The sequence below is a fragment of the Anolis sagrei genome, chromosome 3 (assembly GCF_037176765.1).
Source record: "Anolis sagrei isolate rAnoSag1 chromosome 3, rAnoSag1.mat, whole genome shotgun sequence".
NCBI lineage: Eukaryota > Metazoa > Chordata > Lepidosauria > Squamata > Dactyloidae > Anolis > Anolis sagrei.
Window position 1 is genome coordinate 149,510,991 of NC_090023.1, and position 12,434 is coordinate 149,523,424.

Sequence of the window (12,434 nt, forward strand, 5' to 3'; positions counted from 1 at the left end):
AACCATCCAACTCTTTTCATGTGAAGTAGTAACCAGAAAACAGAAACTTAAATATATAGAGAAGACCTCTGATATACAGCTCGTTGTGTGGTAGCTATGTTGTTGTTCATTCGTTCAGTCACCTCCAACTCTTCATGACTTCATGAACCAGCCTACGCCAGAGCTCCCTGTCAGCCGTCACCACCCCCAGCTCCTTCAAGCTCAAGCCAGTCACTTCAAGTATGCCATCCATCCATCTTGCCCTTCGTCAGCCCCTCTTCCTTTTCCCTTCCATTTTCCCCAGCATCATTGTCTTCTCTAAGCTTTTGTGTCTTCTCATTATGTGGCCAAAATACCTCATATTTGCCTCTAATATCCTTCCCTCCAGTGAGCAGTTGGGCTTTATTTCCTGAAATATGGACTGGTTTGACCTTCTCGTGGTCCAAGGCACTCTCAAAACTTTCCTCTAACACTACAGTTCAAAAGCATCTATCTCCCTTCGCTCAGCCTTCCCTATGGTCCAGCTCTCACATCCATAGGTGACTATAGAGGATACCATTGCTTTTACTATGTGGATCTTTGTTGCCAATGTGATGTCTCTACTCCTCACTATTTTATCAAGATTGGTCATTGCTCTCCTCCCAAGAAATAAGCTTCTTGCGATTTCCTGGCTGCAGTCTGGAATCCTTTGCTGGAGGTGATAGCCATACTTTGTTCATTTTTTTCCAAAGTTCAATACAGGGTTATTGGGAACGAAAATCAACCGAGATTGGAGGAGAAACCATAGGAACACATTGGATCAAGAAAAATGATAACTCACAACTCTATTTTGCAAACCCACTGGTAAAAGAAATGCTAATAAAGCTGGAAGCTGGGCTAAAACAATTAAATGATTTGGATGAAGATACAAAGAATATGTGAACTGTTGGGAGTTATACAATGCAAAAAATAGAGCTAAATAGTAATTACAATTTCTCCTGGTTTTATTTTCTAGTGTGTCTTCCTATAAAATATTATAGCATAAAATTGCATTTCCTTTTCTGGTAGATTTGTATAGTAGTTTCTTTTGACCTTTATAATCCTTGCATGAAATTATGGTAATTTATAGTTGCCCTAATAACTGTGGGTTTTGGGAGGATGCTATCTGTATAGTCTCTTCAGTTTACTTTTGTGTGTACATTGTTTCTGCTTCTCTCCTCCCCCAATTAATTAATTTATAATGCCATTTTGTTTCCTCTGATTGCTAATACACCATTTTTCATGTAATAAAGTCAATTCCCTGACTATTTTCTGTAAATTCTGTAAATTCTAAACACAACAATTTAACATAAAAACTGTCTCTAGTAGCTTAAACCAATCTCCTGGCTGGGATGCTACCTGAACAAGAATAGCATAAGAATTTTGCATCTGGAACTGCTACCACTCTCCTGTCACCACAGTGGTCCTCCCACTAGCTGTTATGTTGCTTGTGGAAACTGGGGGAATCAGAAAAGCATCTGGTGGTGTCTGTTGAGCCATGTGTAGACAGAGGGAATTGTGGCACAAGATCTGCCAGGATCCTCTGGATGGTCATTTCTGCACATCTTGCTATGGAGACATAGACCAAAGTTCCTCTGATCACCTCTGCTAATCACCAGGAACTGATGGGCTATCTCAGTGTAACAGTGTATAATGGATGGGCTATCTCAGTGTAACAGTGACTCCCAGGGAAAGGCTTTGGATGCTGCAATGAAAAGAATTCAAGCCACTTTGACCCAAAGAACATGCATTCACATGCATTGCAAGTATTAAAAAGGAAATCCTTTGAAAATTACCAGGACCCAAAAGTTTATTCTCAGGAGTAGTAGTAGTAGTTTTTATTTATTACTTGTCTTTCCTTTTGGCTCCACAGCACAACATAATTAAATAAATCTATAAAATGACATATTAAAACATAGTTAAAATGCAATCATAAAAGCATATATTAAAACATACATATATTAAAGTATCAAAGACAAGCGTTAAAACAACATGCACATAAAATGTGATTTAAAAGTCATATTCATAGAATCATAGTTGGAAGAGACCTCATGGGACATCCAGTCCAACCCCCTGTCGAGAAGCAGGAAAATTGCATTCAAAGCATCCCCAACAGATGGCCATCCAGCTTCTGCTTAAAAGGTTCCAAAGAAGGAGCCTCCACCACACGCCAGAGCAGAGAGTTCCACTGCTGAAAAGCTCTCACAGTCAGGAAATTCTTCCTCATGTTCAGGTGGAATCTTCTTTCTTGTAATTTGAAGCCATTGTTCCGTGTCCTAGTCTCCAGGGCAGCAGTAAAAAAGCTTGCTCCCTCCTCCCTATGACTCTCAAATACATATACATGGCTATCATGTCTCCTCTCAGCCTTCTCTTCTTCAGGCGAAACATGCCCAGCTCTTTAAGCCGCTCCTCATAGGGCTTGTTCTCCAGACCATTGATCATTTTAGTCTCCCTCCTCTGGACACATTCCAGCTTGTCAATATCTCTCTTCAATTGTGGAGTCCAGAATTGGATACAATATTCCAGGTGTGGTCTAACCAAGGTAGAATTAAGGGGCTGCACTGCTTCCCTGGATCTAGACACTATACTCCTATTGATGCAGGCCAAAATCCCATTGGATTTTTTTGCCGCCACATCACATTCTTGCCTCATGTTTAACTTGTTGTCCACGAGGACTCCAAGATCCTTTTCACACGTACTGCTCTTGAGCCACATGTCCCCCATTCTGTATCTTTGCATTTCATTTTTTTTTTTTTGCCTAAGTGGAGATGGATGACTGGGTCCATCCGCCCGAAGAGATGGGTCTTTAGCTGTGTCTTGAGTCCTGACAGCTGATTTAGCTATCATATCTCTTTCAGCAGGTCATTCTATAATCTTGGGACAGACAATGGAAATGTCCTCTGGGAGAAGGTTGCCAGGCGGGTTCTGACTGGTTGGAGTAACACCATAGAGGACCTAAGTGTACTGGACGGATTGTATGGGAGAAGGCGATCCCATATGTAAACTACAAGATTTAGCTCTGCCGAAACAGGAAAGTAAGTTGTGGGGAGAATAAATATGCTTTCCCCTGGGTTCAACCAGGAATGGGAAATTGGGGTCAAGAAAATTATAGAGTCCCTCTTTTAGTGTTCCCTCCAACCCCTGGACAAAGGCAGCATACAATAGAAGTTGAGGAAAAGTTTAAAACTTTAAACCAACAATCCATGGCTGAAATAGTTAGAAACACATTCGAAACATAGCAAAGATAAAAAATACACTACACTCCATTTAAAAAGTCCTTCTGTCATCCAAAATTAAATGCTAAAATCCTGTTAAATGACAACAACCACAAATGCTGGAACTCTGTGCACTCAGCTTCTGCTTATTGCCTGCTTTGACCCTTTAGCTCAGGCATGGAAAAACTTCAGCCCTCTGGGTGTTTTGGACTTCAACTCCCACAATTCCTAACAGCCTACCAGCTATTAGGAATTGTGGGAGTTGAAGTCCAAAACACTTGGAGGGCCAAAGTTTGCCCATGCCTGTTTTAGCTTCATGTCTATATCCTATTTATTTACATAGATGTGTGAGGCAGCAGGGCCGGGTTAACTGTTTTGTGCAAATCAGAATCGAATTGTGATCAAAACCCTTGAGCATGCTTTTAAATACGTTTCATTCAAATGAATTGATATTTGATAGAGGAAGTGTGTGTGTGTGTGTGTGTGCAGTTTTATCAGTTAATGTCAGAGAATCTTCATGCTCGTGACTATTTTCTTCTTTTCTTCTCTGTTTTGTTTGCATTATTTGGAGCTCGAGGGTCCCATACCACAAACTCCCTCCTCATAGTGATTTTCTAAATGACAGTATATATTGATGATAAATCACTCATCGGTGCTCTGAGTGCTTGGATATTTACTCACACACAAAAATACATATGAATCACTTCTCCAGCCTCTGAAAGGCAGCTATTGTAAGAATGAAATATAAGAGTTGCACACAAGCGAATTGCGTGATTTCCTGTCTTGGAATGTTACTTGGAAGATTTTGAAAGAAGTCAAGATCTAAGAGTTCACATTCTGCAGACAAGATTGGAGAACAGCAATTCCAGTTTTGAAATATGACAAGTGGTTTCTACCTTAGTTATAGACTGAGAGAGGGCAAAGGGAACTTCAGTACAGAAGCAACAGCATAGAAACTGTGTTGCACTGTGTTGTATACTGCATATGTTTACATCCAATCTTTTTAAACAAATGTTGGACACAAACTAGCTTAAAGTGGTCTTTTTTGCTTCATTTGGAACAGTAACTTTTATGCATTCACCCATTAACAAAAGCCATGACTGTGGGTGACCCAAGTTTTCAAGTTCATGTAGTGCTTGTAGCTATCCAAACCCAAACATACTCATGACTACAAACTCAAGAAAAATAGATCTGATCAGGGACAAAGAGGCAGGGCCATTTATGTTTGGAAAATAGTCAGAAAATATGGACATTCAGATTCATAGTCATGAGACATTTCCATGAAAGCCTAGCCACTTCCAGGTTCACCATCTGGTTTCTCTTCTCAAAGCTATCCTTGCCATCCGTGTGTCTTGGAAAGGACATGGAGCTACTCTATTAGTGCATTAGCAAGTATAATGATAATATATCTTATCATCATCATCAAAACTCTCATGTGTTTTATTTTATTAATTTGGCCATCCCAGCTCAGAGTTTCTGACGACAAGCCTAGAAACTTTTCAGATTATTATTTACCAGTAATTGTATTTTGTAAAGCACTAGCTGGAGTTTGTTGTGGGATCTGCTTAATTCTGGGCACCTCGAAAATATTCAGAAGTCTTCAAGCCAGAACATCATTGAGATGTGCCAGTGCCTATTTGCCTCTGGAACCACAGGCATCTGTGGTGGCCAGGGGTGTCTTTGCACAATTAAAACTTGTGCACTAGTTGTGCCTATTAGGCCTGGGTAACAACGGAAAAATTTGTTTCTAAAATCGATTCGTTTTTTGGGTTTTTTTGCGTTTCGTTATTTAAAATAATTACAAAATTTTCCTTTAAAAAAGTTCGATATTTACGAAATTTCGTAAATGTGAAAAAAATTACAAAACAATAACGAATCGATTTCCAAAACAATAACGAATCGATTCGTTAATGGCAGACGCGACCGCGCAATACGCTAAAAAACCTCCAAATGGGACAGGGGGAGCTTCTGAAGCTTAATTAAACCAAAAACAACTATAAAAACCCTTAGAAAACCAAAAACAACTATAAAACTTGCCCCAGACATGTGGAAATAATAACGAAACGACCTCAAAATGATAACGAAACGAATACAATAACAAAATACAAAACATTTACGAAACGATTTAAAAATTCGTTTTTTAAAACAATTGCTCCAGACTGGTTCGTTATCGTTTTGTAATTGAAAAATTAACGAATTTTTTAACGAATTACAAATTAACGAAACGAAACCGCCCAGCCCTAGTGCCTATACCTTCAGATGTCAGGCTTGGCCACCGTAGTTCACACCTTGGCCACATCCCATTTGGAATACAGCAATGCTCTCTACGTGGGGCTACCTTCAAAGACTGTTTGGAAGCTGCAACTGGTTCAAAAATTGGCAGCCGGATTATTAACTAGAGTGCCATACAGGGTGCAGACAACTCTTACATTGTGGCAGCTCCACTAGCTACTGACCTGCTTCTGGGGTAAATACAAAGTTCTGGTCATTACCTATAAAGCCCTAAATGGTTTGGGCCCATACTATTTGAAAGACCACGTCTCTGTATACAAACCAGCATGAGAACTGCGGTTGGCCAAGGGGGCCCTCTTCTCAGTCCCACCACATCTCAAGTGCAACTGGTGGGAACGGGAGAGAGGGGGTCTTCTCTGTGATCACCCCCACCTCTGGAACTCTCTCTCTAAAGAATTAAAAATGGCCTCCTCCCCCTCTCCTTTAAAAAGCTTTAAAACTCACCTATTTAACAGCTTATGAGGAGGCAGAGGATTAAGTACATCTATATGTACTCTCGACTAGCTGCTAATATCCACTCTGTTAATTTGCAGTTCACCATCCCCCCTCCATCAATTTTAGCCCAATTTTAGAGCTTTTTAATGAGATTTTAAAGAAATTAATATGTTTGTAATTATGTGTATTGTGTTGCATATGATTTACCTAAGCTGTTTTATAATTTATTGAGTTGTTTCTAATTTGTTTATATGTTATTGTTGGCATTGAATGTTTGCCACTGTATATTTTGTTGTGAGCTCCCCTGAGTCCCTTCTGGGGTCTGATACTTTATGCGAATGTTACTATTCCTCTGAACAAATGGATAACGCCCATCTCTTTTCATCTCCTGCTATGAAATGGCTAATTTTGGAAGGCATTAGATTTGTTTGTACTGTAGGCATCTCACCACCTGTCATGCAGAGGGATCAGTGTGGCTTGCACATTTTTTTCCTGTGCCGACCCACAAGGGGGAACTGAGGCCTGAAGACACCTACCGTTCATGGGAACACAACACCCTCTTCCACAATTCAAACTCTAAATTAACTAAGATGCAGAGTCCAAAACTGACCATGCACTCCTGCGCGACCATGTGCAGATGACGCCAAGCACATTTAGAAGAGCAATATTTTCTAAAAAGAAGGTGCTCATTGAGCAGAAAGACCTAAAGGGTCCTGTTTATTCGTGTTAATCTGTTTTGCTGCTTTACACTTGATTTTGTAGGATCCAAACTTCCCTCTTCATAGCTCCTTTGTTGCAAGGAGATGAGGTTTTCTCAGCACATTGCTACTTGGTATGAATGAATAGACAAATTAATTGAAACACAAATTCAAAAACAAACATTTAACACTTGGCTGTCTGCCAAAGATAAGGGCAGAGGAGATCGTTTTGCTTGGAACAATAATGGTTGTTGCTTCAACGCCTTGGTAAAATGTGACATCCTGAAAGAGAAAGTTATTTGAGACCCAAACTGGCTTGAGACCTCAATAAGCCTCTCCCTACATATGCTAAGGACTGAGATCTTCAGGGACCTCCCGACTCCATATGGCACCAGCAAGAGCAACATGAAGGGGAAGGGCATGGAGAGGCCTGAAAAATTGTAGCATCCAGATTGAAACAATTCCCCTTGGGACTCTGACTAGCACCCATGTTGGCTCCTGACCAGCATCAAGTCAAAACACCATTTCTTATTAAAGCCTTTGGGGCTTAATTAACTTTAAAATGTACATGGGCATGATTTTAAACTGCGGGAGCTTCAAAAGTTATTTTACCTACTGTCTTGTTTAATCTGCTTTTAACACGTTTAAATAATTTATGGGTTTAATCTGGGTGTGTTTGAAATGGTGTGCATTGTATACATCACTCTGAGAGTCCACAATAAAGAGCGGGACATACATAATTTAATAAAATAATCTATCTATCTATATGTTTGTGGTTGATTTCCTATTGGCTCCCAGTTCCAGAGACCACTGTGACCCCCACCAATGATGGATCAGGAACAAGCTTGGCACACAAACCCACAGAACAACAGAAAATGCTGGAAGGGTTTGGGTGGGAAGATTGACTTTGATTTTGGGAAATTATAATTCACCCGCATCCAGAGAGCACTGTGAACCCAGCCAATGGCAGATCTGGACCAAACTTGGCACACAGACCCAACATAGCCAACTTTGAATACAGGCATGTTTGGGAGGTGATTGACCTTGGAATCTGGGAGTTGTAGTTCAGCTGCATTAAGACTACTGAACCCAGCTGGCAATGGATCTGGACCAAACTTGGCACAAAGAGCCAACATGGCCAACTTTGAATACTGGTAGGCAGGCCCGTAGCCAGGATTTCGTTTCGGGGGGGGGGGGGGCTAAAAATTTCGTTTCGGGGCTAAAAAAATTTCAGGGGGGGTTCGGGGGGCTGAGTTTCGCGGGGGGGGGGCTGAGTCTGAGTGAAAGAGGGTCTAGCCTAGCAAACCTTTTGTATCATTACCCCAATACCCCCATGCATATGGGATATATTGAGTATGGTGATCAGATCATGATATGAATAAACATAACAGTTTAAATAATGCACCAGTAAGGCCTTTTCGCGAACCATCACGAGAATTTCAGGGGGGGTGAAGCCCCTCAAGCCCCCCCCCCCCTGGCTACATGCCTGCTGGTAGGGTTTGGCGGTGATTGATCTTATATTCTGGTAGTTGTAGTTCACCCACATCCAGAAAGCACTGAACCCAGCCGATGACAGATTTGGACCAAAATTGGCACACATATACAACATTGCCAACTTTGAATACTGGCGGGATTTGGTGGCGATTGACCCATGGTTTTGGGAATTGTAGTTTACCCACATTCTTATTCATTTTCTAATGGAAGCTTTAATCAAAAAATCAAAAGCAAAGACTGACTTTTTCTAATAAATAATGTTACAAATTACCTAACACAGGCATCATCAATACAAGCTACCTGGAGTAATCCAGTAACAACAGCAAGCTAAAAGGAGGAGAGGTAAATAAGACAGTCCAAAACAACAAAGTTTTCTTGGTGTCTTTGTTAGGCCTGTTCCTGGGTTTATTTGGGGTGCTGATTCAAAAAATTACATTGGATAGACCAGACCTGCTCTAGTTTCTGTGATATTGTTATCATGATTTCTTATGGGCAAGCAGATGAAGAGTGAGATATATGGCATATGGTATGTATCTCAAAAACTAGAGCTGATAGGGGAATACAGGTGCCACACTTGGAATCGGCAGATCACATATACCCAGAAACAGGGCTAATAGTTGAGTCATCAAAATGTGTGTTGGCCAGTGGAATAATTCATGATTTTAGAATCTGTAAGGTTTCATATGGTTGTGTTTATTTTTAATAGAAAGGTTCACATGATTGTACACAAGATCTTTCTTGTGTACACTTTGTGCACACTGCAATCCTTTAATATCAAGAATTTTTTGGAGCTGCCCATTGACCAGAAATTATTGTGTTCTTTCTCCTCTGGTTGCTTACATGTTGGGTCAACAAGCTGAAGCCGAAAGCCATGCCAAGGTCTCCAAGAAAAAGAAGGTGAAACAACCTTTGGGGATCTTTGAGACTCTCAGGGAAAGGTGTAGAGGGCTGGAATCTGGATGCCACACTTCAATAGAGGCACCTCCCTCACTCCTAGACTGAGACTGTATGGTATTCTTATATACGATGTGGGCAGGGGTCTCCAAACTAAGGCCTGTGGGTCCCTCCAAGGTCATTTACCCACCCCATCCTAAACTTTAGACTTAGCCTGAAATGACTTGAAGGCGCACAATAACAATCCTAATTAACTTGATTCTCTCAGCAGCCAAAAGCAGGTCCATACTTCCCATTGAAAACTGGTACGTTTATGTTGGCTAAATATTGTATTGGTCTTTCATTAGTTTTTTTTTTTTGCACCACACATAAGATATGTTCAGTGCGTATAGGAATTCATTCATGTTTTCTCTCCCATTGACAGACTTCTCATGTTTTTGGGGAGCAAAATGTGCAAGAAATCAGCTGCTCAACCTGGGTGGGCCCAGTGGAAGAATTTATTGCTCCAGGTTTAATCTCCCCGTGCTTTCCTTTATTGCTTTAATTTCAAAGATCTGAAGCACAACCGCATTGAGCCAAACTTTTGTCACTCCTTTATAGCACTTCAAGCGGATCTTAATATTTGAGAGAAAGGAAACCTGTTTGAGGTATTCTCTGTTAAAATGCTGTGTGCCTTAATGTGTTGCCCCAAACTATGTAGATAAAAAATGCAGCTTTATGTCTTCTCTGTCCCCACAACCCCCCAGAGAGATTCCAAAGGCAATAAAGGGGGAGAAAAAAGAAAGAAAAGAGACCTTCCAACACTCCTCCCCTAGTCTTATCTCCCGTTATCTAATTTCCATTCCTTTGTGTCATGTCCTTCTGTTCTGATTACATGAAACCTTACATGAAACCTTTCCCACCTTGTTTAAATAATGTGAAATTGTGTTTTGCTTCTTGGCCTGTTTGTTGCTTTTCATACTTTCTTCTGAAAAGGGGTCATGTTGACACAATGGGTTAAACTGCTCAGCTGCTGAACTTTCTGACTGGAAGGTTTGCAATTCAAATTCGTGGGATGGGGTGAGCTCCCGCTGATAGCCCCAGCTTCTGCCAACCTAGCAGTTCGAAAGCATGCAACTAGATCAATAGGCATCACCTTGGCAGGAAGGTAAACTGCATTCAATGTAGTCATGCTGGCCACATGACCTTGGAGGTGTCTAGGGACAACACCAGCTCTTCAGCTTGGAAATCGAGATGAGCACGACCCTCAGAGCCAGAGATGAAGGGGAAGTCTTTGCTTTTCTCTGTTTATCTGTGTTTCATTGTTTCAAGACATTCGGGGAGTTAGAGTGGGATACAAATAAAATGTCGTTGTTGTTGTTATTTGAAAAACACAACAAGATGAATCCACAGCAGACACTCTGCTGGCTGTTGTATTGGATCACATGTCGGACACTTCCCAAATGTCTAGGACTGTGTGATGTATTGGCAAATAATGCGTAAAGATCCCAGTGAGGTGGACTTTTGAACTGGCAAATGGTAATTTTGTCAGCGCCGATTGTGTTTAAGTGCAGGCCAAGGTCTTTAGGCATTGTTGTTGTTGTTGTTGTTGTTATCTGTGTTTTGGAAAGATGGGGAGTGTGCCATGCTTCATCTCTTGAAATCACCAGAGAAAGGTGCATTGGTGCCACATATATCAAACTCAAGGCCTGGGGGGCCAAATCAGGCCCTCCATGTCATTTTATGTGGCCCTCCTTCAGAGGCTGGGATACAACTCCTGTATCATTAGACAACATGAGGAGAGCTGATAGGAGTTGGGTTACAGTTACATCTGGAAGGTTGTAATTTGTTCTATTGAGCTTAAATTTAGATACATGGCTTGTGGATATGATGTCTGACTTTAAAATGTCCTTTTTTCCCAACCTCAGAGCCACAAGTACTGTTGGGTTGCAATTCCCATTTTTCCCAGTCCACATGGTAAATAATACTATGTAAGAAAATTTTGGGGGGGAAAAAACTCTGTTTCTGGTTTGAAAGTGTTATTTCCCACTTAATTGTGTTGCACTTACTTCAAAAGTAGTTGTCCTCTGAAGATGCCAGCCACAGATGCAGGCGAAAAATCAGGAGAAAATGCTGTCAGAACACAGCCATACAGAAACCACACAACACTCCTGTTTTGAATGAGTTGAGACGCTATGAGATTTTCATTGAAAAACCATAGCAAAATGTGCTGCAGGATATCCCATAAAAATAAAGTTTTTGTAGTTTAATAAACTTTTTCCATTTTTTTAATGATAGGACCAATTAGGAAATGTCACTTATAACCCTGGAGCAAAAAAAATAATGTTACATTGACATTCCACAGATATATAAACCCCATTTGCCTAGTTTCCAACAAACCTCACAACCTTTGAGGATGCCTGCCATAGATAGGGGTGAAACGTCAGGAGAGAATGCTTCTGAAACATGGCCATACAGCCCGGAAAACTCACAATAATAATAATAATAATAATAATAATAATAATAATAATAATAAATTATCATATATTATTATCAACAGCCAGCATAGTGATCTTGTTTGCTGTGTACTAATCTTGTTGTGTTTCTAATAATAATAATAATAATAATACAATAATAATAATTTATTACATAATATATTATTATCAACAGCCTGCATAGTGATCTTGTTTGCTGTGTACTAATCATGTTGTGTTTCAAATAATAATAATAATAAAAATAATAATAATACAATAATAATAATAAGTTATTATATAATATATTATTATCAACAGCCAGCATAGTGATCTTGTTTGCTGTGTACCAATCTTGTTGTGTTTCAAATAATAATAATAATAATAATAATAATAATAATGTTATCATATAATGTATTATTATCAACACCCAGCATAGTAATCTTGTTTGCTGTGTACTAATCTTGTTGTGTTTCTAATAATAATAATAATAATAATAATAATAATAATAAGTTATCATATAATGTATTTTTATCAACAGCCAGCATAGTGATCTTGTTTGCTGTGTACTAATCTTGTTGTGTTTCAAATCATCATCATCATCATCATCATCATCATCATCATCATCATCATATAATATATTATTATCAACAGCTAGCATTGTGATCTTGTTTGCTGTGTACTAATCTTGTTGTGTTTCAAATCATCATCATCATCATCATCATCATCATCATATAATATATTATTATCAACAGCTAGCATTGTGATCTTGTTTGCTGTGTACTAATCTTGCTGTGTTCCTAATAATAATAATAATAATAATAATAATAAATCATATAATGTATTATTATCAACAGCCAGCATATTTCAAATAATAATTATTAGATACACAACAAGAGTAGTACACAGCGAACAAGATCACTGTGTTGGCTTTTGTATTTGATTACATGTTGGACACT